The 10,693-nt window shown below is 30.5% G+C and overlaps 1 protein-coding gene across 11 annotated transcripts in view; it reads right to left on the bottom strand.

Moving 5' to 3' along the window:
• The window catches only part of LOC106783994 (uncharacterized protein CG43867), a 131,333-nt gene that overhangs the window by 115,493 nt on the left and 5,147 nt on the right, over nucleotides 1-10,693 (bottom strand). The window lies entirely within an intron of this gene.

The raw sequence follows: 10,693 nt of genomic DNA, 5'->3' as shown, positions 1-10,693 counted from the left end.
CCCTATCTTTCTTTTTTCTATTTTTCACCGTTTTCCTTACTAAACCCCCGACTGACCCCGAACCTCCTCCTCCTCCTCCTCCTCCTCCTCCTCCTACCTTCTCCTCGTTCTACCACCCCTATTCCGGCTATCACATAATCCCGCTCGTTTTACGAGCAAACGAACGTCCTTTATTTTTCGCCAGATACTACTGGCTTGCAACGACACTACTGTGCTTTTTCCTTCTTTTCCCTTCTTCAATTCTTTTCTCTCTCTCTCTCTCTCTCTCTTTTTCTTTCTTTTTCTTTCTTTTTTTGTTCCTTTTTTTTTTCTTTCTCTTCTTTATCTCTCTCTCTTTCTGTTTTTTTGTCTTTCCCGTGGAAAAATTGTTACCCCCTTTTTTTTTTCCAAAAGGAATGTTGCAACCCACACTCATAAACATTTCTTATCTCTCCTATCTTTTTTTTTTCTTTCTTTATTTTTGACCTAGGGGTATTATTTCTACAAATAAATGTGATAAAAAATAAAGGAATATCGCACGCGAATAGAATGACGAATGAAATATTCCAAAGGATAGTATACATTTTGTAAGGCATACGATGAGAATGTGTATTCATCCACCTATACATATACATATATTGTAGTAATTACATTTTTATATATAGTGTAGTATTATATCTAAGAAATTGCATAAAAATTCCAAGAATGCTAAAATGAGAAATTTCTTTCGAATCCTTTTGTTTTTATTGCATTGTATAATCAATCAAAAAAGGGATCAACTTTTGTTCAAAGTAATTTTTTAGTGTCAGGTTATCGAAAGTACTTGAAAAATCGTGATTTAGAGTTATGTGAGACACCCTGTATATATACATACATTTATATCTACGCGCAAGTTAATTCTTAATTGTAATAAAATTACGTATTCATAGCATGGCAGTTTCTTCCCTTTTTTTTTTTTTTATTTTCGTCCCTTTTACTCTTTTTCCTTCTTCTTCTTCTTCCCTTTTGCCTTGCTACATGGATATCAGGATGAGAGAGAAAAAGAGAAGAGAAACAGTTGTATACCTGTATATATATATACGCGTGTGTGTGTGTGTATCTGCATGAGAAAGTGTGTGAGTAAATGTGTTCGCACAAATACTAAGGATTTATAAAGTATATATATGGAGAAACGGGTGGTCCCGTGGTGTCCATGAATAAATTTCGAATTAACTTTCGAACGGTTCTCGCGTTATACGAGCCGCGACGGAAAGGAAGAAGAAGAAGAAGAAGAAGAAGGAGCCCTTCGCAATCTCGACGACGGTTTCTCCGTTACGCTCGTTATAATACGAAAGATTTTTTTTAAAGGGCCCTTGTCCTCCGTAACGCAAGAAATGGGCTACGTATGTATACTTCTACCTTCTACGCGCGCAACTTCATTCAGAAAGTAAATTATTTATAAATAGCATATATTAATAATATTGTATAAAGGAAATATTATATGTGTTTGAGAAAAGTAATGAAAAAGTAATTAGAAAATATTATATATACGTATAATTAATAATAATTATTTATATTATCTATATATGTTTCTCTCATATTATACATATATATATAATATTAATTCAGTATTAATATATATCAAGAAAAATCGTTTCTCAAAAACAAAAAATAATGAAAGATATATTTAATATTGTTAACAATATTAAATATTATATTGATACATACGAAGTGACAAATTTGTTTCAAAAGAAATAAAAAGAAAAAACCTTATTACGTATATATATATATATATATAATAAATGTAACCAAAAAATTCGTTTTATAAAATAGAAAAATGAAACGAAATTATTTAAAAAAAAAAAAAAAAAAAATGGAGAAAGATAGAGAGAAAAAATAAAATAGTAAACGATCTCTTTAATATAGTTAGCAACGTTTAGCAACGTTTTACGAGTACTTTCTTCCTCTCTTCCAAGCAATCCACCTTTTCTTCATCCCTGCCTTCCCCCTACCTCTCCTCGGTTAAACTTAAAAGTGTATAAAACGTTGTTCACGAATAAAGCTCTCTCTCTCTCTCTCTCTCTCTCTCTCTCTCTCTGTCTCTATATATATATATAATATAATACAAAGGGAAAAGGACAAGTACGTCGGAAGAATGGTAGACTTGGAGAATCGTAAGGTACAAAGGGATGACGGATCGTTTAGGAAAAAGTACGATGAAAATAATGTCTTCCTTCCGTTTCCACGCTTTTTGTCCCGAGTTACATTCCTATCATACATATTTATATCTATATTCATGAAATAATACATGAAACAACACTCGACTACCGATCAAAAGTTTCTAATTGTTCACCGATTTCGAATTTTTATATATATCGATTGAAAAAGATTTGGAAAAAATAATATCACAATTTTAATATCACAATTTACTTCAAACAATTCACGGTTTCAACGGGCAAAATAAGAAACGTTAGAAAAATTTCACGCGATTCCTATATCTGATCATAAATAAATAAATAAATAAATAAATAAATAAATATATAAAACATATATAAAGAATCGAAAATCTGATCGATAAAAAAACGCGAGAGGAAGTTGGTCCAACTTTAAACATTGATTCGAAAGAAAATATTCGAAAAGTATAATAACGATTATTAGATATCCGTTTCTCACAAACGATCATCCTATTTTAAATCGGTTCACTTATGGTCCCCACCTCTCTTTCCTATCCTTCTTTTTTTTTTATTTCTCCTATAACATGATTCACCCCTCTCATCCTCCAACCTTTTTCCAAATATCCTCTTTCTCTCTCTCTCTTTCTCTCCTTCTTTAAAACGATTCACACACCTCCAAATTCTATGGTATATTCCGTTTATGTATTATTTATGGCCCGATAGATCCTCCTCTCTCTCTCTCTCTCTCTCTCTCTCCATCGAAGAGAAACGAATACGATTCTTTTTTTTCGGCGAATAGGAAAGAGAGAGAGAGAGAGAGAGAACAAAAAAGATATAAAGAAAGAGAAAGAAAGAAAGAAAGAAAGAAAGGCATAATTTATTCGATATGCTAGCTGTGTAATATGCAAAGGGTGCCACTACTCCTCTCTTTTTCTTCAAATTGTCAATTGAAGGAGGTTAGGGGGTGAAGGGGGAGGGCTAAAGGACAATGACGTTTCTTCTACCTGACCGTTGTCGTCGTCGTCGTCTTCGTCTTCGTCTTCGTTCAAACTGCGACCCCATAACGGCAAAAAAAATATCAAATAAAATAAAAAGAAAGTATAGAGAAAAAAAAAAGAAGAGAAAATCCTTCGTTTCCAGCACCTTCGCGTGTCCTTCCTGTTCTTTACTTTACTTTACTTTTCTTTTTTTTTTTTTTTTTTCTTTTTTTTTTTCCCCAACAATAAGTTTCAAGTACCTCGGTCTTGTTCGTATCTTTCTTTATCTCTTACGAAACTCTTCGGTTTCGAAGTCGCGTGCGAAGAAACTATCCCTGGCGGATACGTGACGGGAATGTATCGTGAATGTTAATTGCAAAATAGAAAAGGATATGCACGAAGAAGACTTACGTCGGTAAAACTTACGTAGTGCAATATGGAACTTTGTATCCCTTTGCTTGATAACATTACGAACAATGATTTATCATTGCAATAAAATAAATGGAAAAAAAAAATTAATAAATCTAGGCAGCACCTCTTCCCTCACTCCGCTCACAAAAAAAAAAAAATAATAAATAAAAGTGTAACCTAGAATTTAATAATAAACTTCTATACGAGACTCGCGTAATTTCGTGTAAAAATAATATTATAATATAATTTGTAAAATGTTAAGAATAAAAGAGAAAATTCATATAATGTATATATCATATTTATTTCTAAATAAAATATATTATATTATTCGTTATCTAATTAATAAAAAAATCTCATTCTATATTCAGATATATAGTTTTTTTGGAACCCACCACTGACGATAAAAATTGTTGATAATTGTCAATTGTTAGATTTAGCGTTAATTTATCTCTCTCACTTAAATTATTAAATTGCATATAATATAATATATAACAAAAATGAAAGAAAACAATCAAATCTAAAGTATACGATGATGATAACAAATATAGTAATGCGAATGAAAGAAAAGTTCGCGCGAGTCACTATGAAACACGCTTCCTATTTTTATTGTCATTTCCGGTGCGTAAATAGCATCCATCTTCCATGGCTATCGCAGACTTCTCTTATTCTAATATAACATGGACTAGTAAGTGGTATATATCTATATATTTATAGATATACTTATTGCTCGATCATAGCAACAGTATACCATAAGTATTTTGTAATTATTTACGTAGCCTTAGAACGTTTTTCTGCACGACATTTTTATTACCCTTTTCTCGCAAAAAAAAAAAAAAAATAATTACGCATATTACGCGCGAATCTGTGAACATTATTATAATATATTTGATGAAAAAAAACAAAATGTCTAACGTAATTTTTAATATCAAGTATATAAAACGTTTAATTTAATAATTAAAAAAAAAGAACAAGTATCATTCTCGTTCTTACAGAACACGTATATATATATATATATATATATTTATTTTTTATATTACAAATATTGTAAATAATATTTTATTTTCTCTTCAATATTTGCAACCACCCCCGCCCCCCTCGTAACATTACTATAATTTGGACAATTAACAAATATCGATTGAATACAAAAATTCAAATCGTATATTCGTATCAAATATCTATTATTTTCTAATAAACGTACAACAACCCCTTTTGTTTCTACCACATTTTTTCCAATCCTTAAAACTTCACAAAAGTTCGTCGACTTTATCGCAAAACGGTGAGATAGTACAAACAAAATCCCTGAAATTATTTTTACCATCTATCTTTTTTCTTTTTCCCCCTTTTTTTTTTTTGTCCTTTCTTTCTTTCTTTATTCAAGAGAACAGATTTTATAGATGGGGGGAAAAAAAAAGGAAAGAAAATAAAATAAAATAAAATAAAATGATAGCGAAGAATAAACGAGGTTGCCCCGATTTAAGAAAGAACGACCCGTCAAACGGGTGGGAGGAGGCGGGGAGGGTGGCGATGGAGGGGTCGAAGGAGGAAGGGGGAATCTCGTAAAAAGGGCGCTTGTTTTAAGAGATATCGTTTGACGAGCATCACCTTCCGGAGGGGATGTTCTCGCCTGAAAACGCACGCCATCTCGAAGCCTCGAAACTTTACGAGCGAGGAAACAACGGGGGGAATGACGATACAACGGTTTGCAAAGTAACGGAGAGAAAACGAGAAAGAGAGAGAGAGAGAGAGAGAGAGAGAGAGAGAGAGAGAGAGAGAAAGAGAGAGAAGGGGAAAGAGCTTGAAACGAGTTTAAAACTTTCTGACAGCTCGTTTTGAAAGTTGAAGCCTCGTGGAAAAAAAAAAAAAAAAAGAAAAGAAAAAAAAAAAAAAAAAAAATAAGGGAGAAAGATAGTGATACGACAGGTCACGATTTTTCAATATACCACCTATTATATTTAAATCAATATTTTTTTTAGATTGAATAATTGTTTAATCTATTTTATTAAATAAAATGTGATCGCTTATTCGAATAGATTTTATTTTTCTCTCTGTCTATCTAAATTTCATTAATTTAATTTTTTATATATTTCCAAATTTAATTTTCTCTAAATGTTAATCAAATTTTTCTATTAAATCGTGCATCAAATGTTAATACGTAATAATATTTTGTTCATGAATATTAATTGTTTGTCAAAAACAAAGCTTCTCGAAATTGTTTTCACTTGACAAGATCTCCCCCCCCTCCCCAACACCCCAATTATACGAACAAATATTTTCCCGACTTTGAATATAGACTTTATACTATCTTCTCTTTTACTATCATAAACTTACTAACGTACAACACGTGTGTAATGTAGTCAAACTGGTTTTGAATTAATAATTTTTGGTCGTTGAGAGTGTCTAAAAATTTGTGGTCTCATTTATTTTTACACAAATTTCTGGCGTCCGCGAAATATTATTTGCGAATTAAAATATCGACCATATTTCAATTTTGAAAATAATAAATAATGGACGAAATAATATACAGGCGGATATAAATTTATGTATTAATCGATCATAATTATTACATATAGGAATATTTGAAATATTTATCGTATGTTTAAAATACCACGATGTGAGCTGATAAATGATTGGAACTTTTCAATGTGTTTTCTTTATTAAAAAAATATTATATATATATATAAAAGAAAGTTCGCGATAATTTTTTGATTTGTCAATATCTATCAATCCATCCATCTATCTTACTATCTATCTCTATTTCAGTCTTGTTTTCGATAAAATAATGGACGAAAGCAAGACGGGTCAATTTACCAAGAAAAAAAGACAACTGTAAGTAGATATAGTTCGAGCTCGTCATCGAAGTGCACTTAGAAACATTATTCCTTAGTGCTTCATCGATTATTCGTCACTGTCAACAACGACGACTTTACTCGTCGTCTTACGAAAATCTACGACAATGTTTAATGTTTCGAACTTTACTTCATCTTCTTATTCTTCTTTATCCTTCTTCAAGCAAATGTAAGTAATATATTTAAGTGATTCACGAAGAAAGCTTTAGTAAGATAAAAAGAAAAAAGAAAAAAAGAAAAACAATATATGAACTTTGTCAATGTTTAAAAGTGATGACTTGGGCTTAATTGTTTTGCGATAATAGGGGGGATGAAAATGTTATAAAAAAATAATTATCGAAGAAGGATTAAAGTATAGAAAATTAAATAAGCCCTGGTATTATCTCTAGATATATATATATATTCTTTTTATGTCACACAAATATAAATACTGTTAAAGATAGGTCGAAACTTTTTAAGTGGGGGCCAGAAGTACTTTACTGATATTTAATATCAATTATTCTCGTTCGACAGATTTAAATGATAGCTTAATTTTAAATTACGTACTTAGTTTTTCAGATTTGTTGTTGTTGTTGTTGTACGCGTAGACTAAAGAGTATACTTTAATTTAATATAAGTTTCATTAAAATCTGTTCACTTTTAGTATAAAAAATATTTAGTCTTATTTTCGACTTCATCGGAATGTTATTTGCATTGATGAGAATTCCGAGGAATTACTAGCAATGGCGGATTTCCTGTTATGACGGTAACATATATATCATGTTAGAAATATTTAAAATCATTTTAAATGGTCACCAAGAAAATAAATAAAGAAAAAAGATAACATAAGAAAATCTTATTACAGAGAGGTTATTAATTTAAACGGAGCTCTCGAGAAAAGAGTAATTGATATTTTAAAATAACCTAAGTGGAGAACTTTTGACCCATAAGCTACGAAGGGAAGGAAAAAAAGAAGCTTCGGGGCCCACCCTTGTTATTGTATCAAGTATTTACCGTAAAAAGATCGTTCCAAAATCACGACACGAGAATGAGAAAGGGGGTGAGGGGTAGCGAGGGGGAGTGGGGGAGTATATCCAAGAGTAGTAACCCGTGAGTATCGCGTTGCACTCTCGGATTCCTTTGTTTGGACGAAAGGAGAGATCGAGTTTCGGGTCCGTACCTAATTCCACTTTTTCACGACGCACACGACGAATGAAGTAGAAGAGAGGGGAGGAGAGGGAGGGGTACTGGGGACTCAAACGATGACCGTAAGATGACGAGGAACAAGATGATGATGAGGAAAAAGAAGAAAAGGATAAAAGGGGGGTTGGAAGTGGATGAGAACGATGTGTTATGGCCAGTGTCTGTTGAAAAACACAATTTGTTGTTTTTTTATTTTCCTTTTCTTTTCTTTTTCTTTTTTTTTTTTTTTTTTTTTTTTTTTTTTTTTTTTTTTTTTTTTTTTTTTTTTTTTTTTTTTTTTTTTTTTTGAATATGACTCATCATCCGACCACCTATCAGGGTGAATCATAAATTCGTGAGTTTATTATTTATATCGCTTATGTTGCAATAAAATTATTTTTTTAGGCGAGTGAATTCTATGGGGGTAAAAAAAAATTTGCTGGAAAATAATACCGATTTGGTAAGTAGACTAAAAATGATTCTATCCTTTTGATCTAGATACAAAAGTATTCGGCTAATTAATAATTTTGATATTCTAATAGAGTCATGTAGATTTACACTTATCATTGTAATGTATTTTTTTTTTTTTTTTATTAATATTAATGTATAACACGCGTCAGGATAAAGAAATTGATTGTATTTTGTATTATCGATTAAAAAAAAAGAAAAAAAAAAAAAATGCGAGTGATATATTAATTTAAAAAACGCACGAACTTTATTTATGTTTCATCCTAATATACACAATTTCTTCTCACATCGTATGATTATTTTCTAAGAAAATTCGTACAAAAATGACGAGTAAAAAAAAGTGTAATGAATTTAATTTACCTTTTTTCCTTTTGATTCGAGGTCGATCGATTTTCTTTTTTTTAAGTTATATTTGTAAGTTAAAATTTGGGAAAGAGGTGGGGAGGTGGGGGGGGGGGTAGGAGGAGGGGACGAAATAAAATCTAATACGAAGAACGAATGAATGGAAAACTTGAAGAGACCGAAACAGTGTAGAAGTTTGTCTGCCGTATCGTTTGCAACTGAGAATAATAAGATGCACACCGAGAGAAACTTCGCGCGCCCCGGAAAGAAGATTTCTTTCTTGTCAAGTAGCTAAGCTAAAGCTTCATTCACAATTCAGCTAGTAGTAGAAGAAAGAAACTCGAACTTCTTGAACTATTTTTTGTTTGTTGTTATTTTTTACTCTAATTAGAAGGACAATAATTTTGCAGGTGACGTATCAAAATAGATACCGAACGAAAATAAAATGACACGTATTTGTAAGAATTACGTCAAATATATCGGAAAAAAAAATTCGATGGAAATCGTCTATAGATTAAAATAAAGAACATTTCTATATAATATAATAATCTATATCAATTAATATATAAACTACTTATATAATATCATTTTTAATATTATCTATCAATTAATATATAAATTTCTATAATATATATATATATATATATAAAATATAAAGTGTGTCCTAATTAAAATTATATATGATCATCGATATATAGAAAATATTTTATTGGCAATTAAAATTCTCTGAAGATAATAACGATAAAAAATAAATCATTAAAAATAAGATATAAAGAAAAAGTTGAAATGTTTTGTTTTGCGAGGATAAAAAGAAATAAATAAGATGGTATGGATGTTTGAGAGAGAGAGAGAGAGAGAGAGAGAGAGAGAGAGAGAGAGAAATAGAGATAAAAACACATGTGGCGTATGTTTACGCTAATATACTTAAGAAGGAAGTGATAAAAATCGGTAATAAAGACCGATAAATAGCATAACGAGCAAAGTCCGAGCGCGTGTGCCTCCGAGGGAAAGGAAAACGAGTGTTAGAGAACGGTATTAACGTTCTCTCTACGTAGTTTTAACGCACGTACTCGTCTCTGCCTTATCTTCGTCTATTAAAACGAGGTAGGTAGGTAGGTAGGTAGGTATGTAGGAAGGTAGGAAGGACAATTGCGAGCAGAATAGTGCACCAAGGTTTACATAACGATTATCAATTTTGCGAGCTTTCAAACCTTCGTACACGTTTCCAACGCAACTAAACAATAGAAGGGAAGAAAAAAGAACAAAAAACATTGCGATAAGGTAAAATATATTTTCAACGAAAAATATATATTTTTTCAATAAGAATTTATTCTTTTTTTTTTTTTCTCACCAAATTTCATCCATAGAAAATTGAATGTCACTGTTAACAAATTAACAAAATTAACGAAATTTAATATAATAAGGCCAAAAAAAAAGAAAATAGAACACAACTATGTGCTTTTAAAAAAAACGAGAAATATTATTTTAATTTAATTGAATTACAAAGTCATTATGCATTTTCTTGTACGAATATATATTATAAGATATTATTATAATAATAAAACGTGTTGTATATAACGAAAGAATGATTATTAATTAATTGTATATGTTTTTAAATAAAAAAAAAATATGTTCGAATATAAAATTATAAGAATCGTTTGCGAATGGTTAAAAAAGTGTTCGAAGAATTTAAAATGACCGGAAGGGAAAAAAGGAAGAAGTTGGCGATAAGAAAAAAATTGCTGCTGCCCCTTTGGATATGAAAAAAAAAAAAGAAAAAAAGTAATCTGATAGAAAAATATATAGAAAGACGAATGAATATAAAGTTGGGAAGAATCGTTGTGAACGGTAAGGAGTTTATAAAACGTAGACTAGAATGCATCGGCACGTCGAAGACATTTCGATGTTCGTAACTTCTTGTGGGGATCGAAGAAAACGTGGCTCTTCGAAGAAAACTCAGACGCAAGGCAAATACCAATAATAAGAAAGGAAGAAAGAAAGAAAGAAAGAAAGAAAGAAAGAGAAAAAAAAAAGCATATACTACGTAACGAGCATCTGTCGATCGGTCGTTTGCCCATATCGCCGTTTATTAAACGTATAAAAGATGGAGGACGCAACCAAGCAAAACCTTATTTTAAACTTTCTTCATCTGACTCATTTTCATTTTCGAAACTTTTTACGATTAATTGTTTTCTTTTTTTATCTAATTAATTTTCAAAGATTTTTTTTTTATACGAAATATTTACATTGTCACACAATGTTTTGTTTTAGTATAAATATATAATAATAATTTAATAATATTTAAAATATATATGTAATAATAATTTAATAATATTTTATAATTAAAGCTCAACAA

The sequence above is a fragment of the Polistes canadensis genome, unplaced genomic scaffold, assembly GCF_001313835.1.
Source record: "Polistes canadensis isolate GaletaPanama2010 unplaced genomic scaffold, ASM131383v1 scaffold_28, whole genome shotgun sequence".
NCBI classification, from domain to species: domain Eukaryota; kingdom Metazoa; phylum Arthropoda; class Insecta; order Hymenoptera; family Vespidae; genus Polistes; species Polistes canadensis.
Note: the sequence above shows the minus strand (reverse complement) of the source record. Positions and strands in the feature narration are given on the sequence as shown.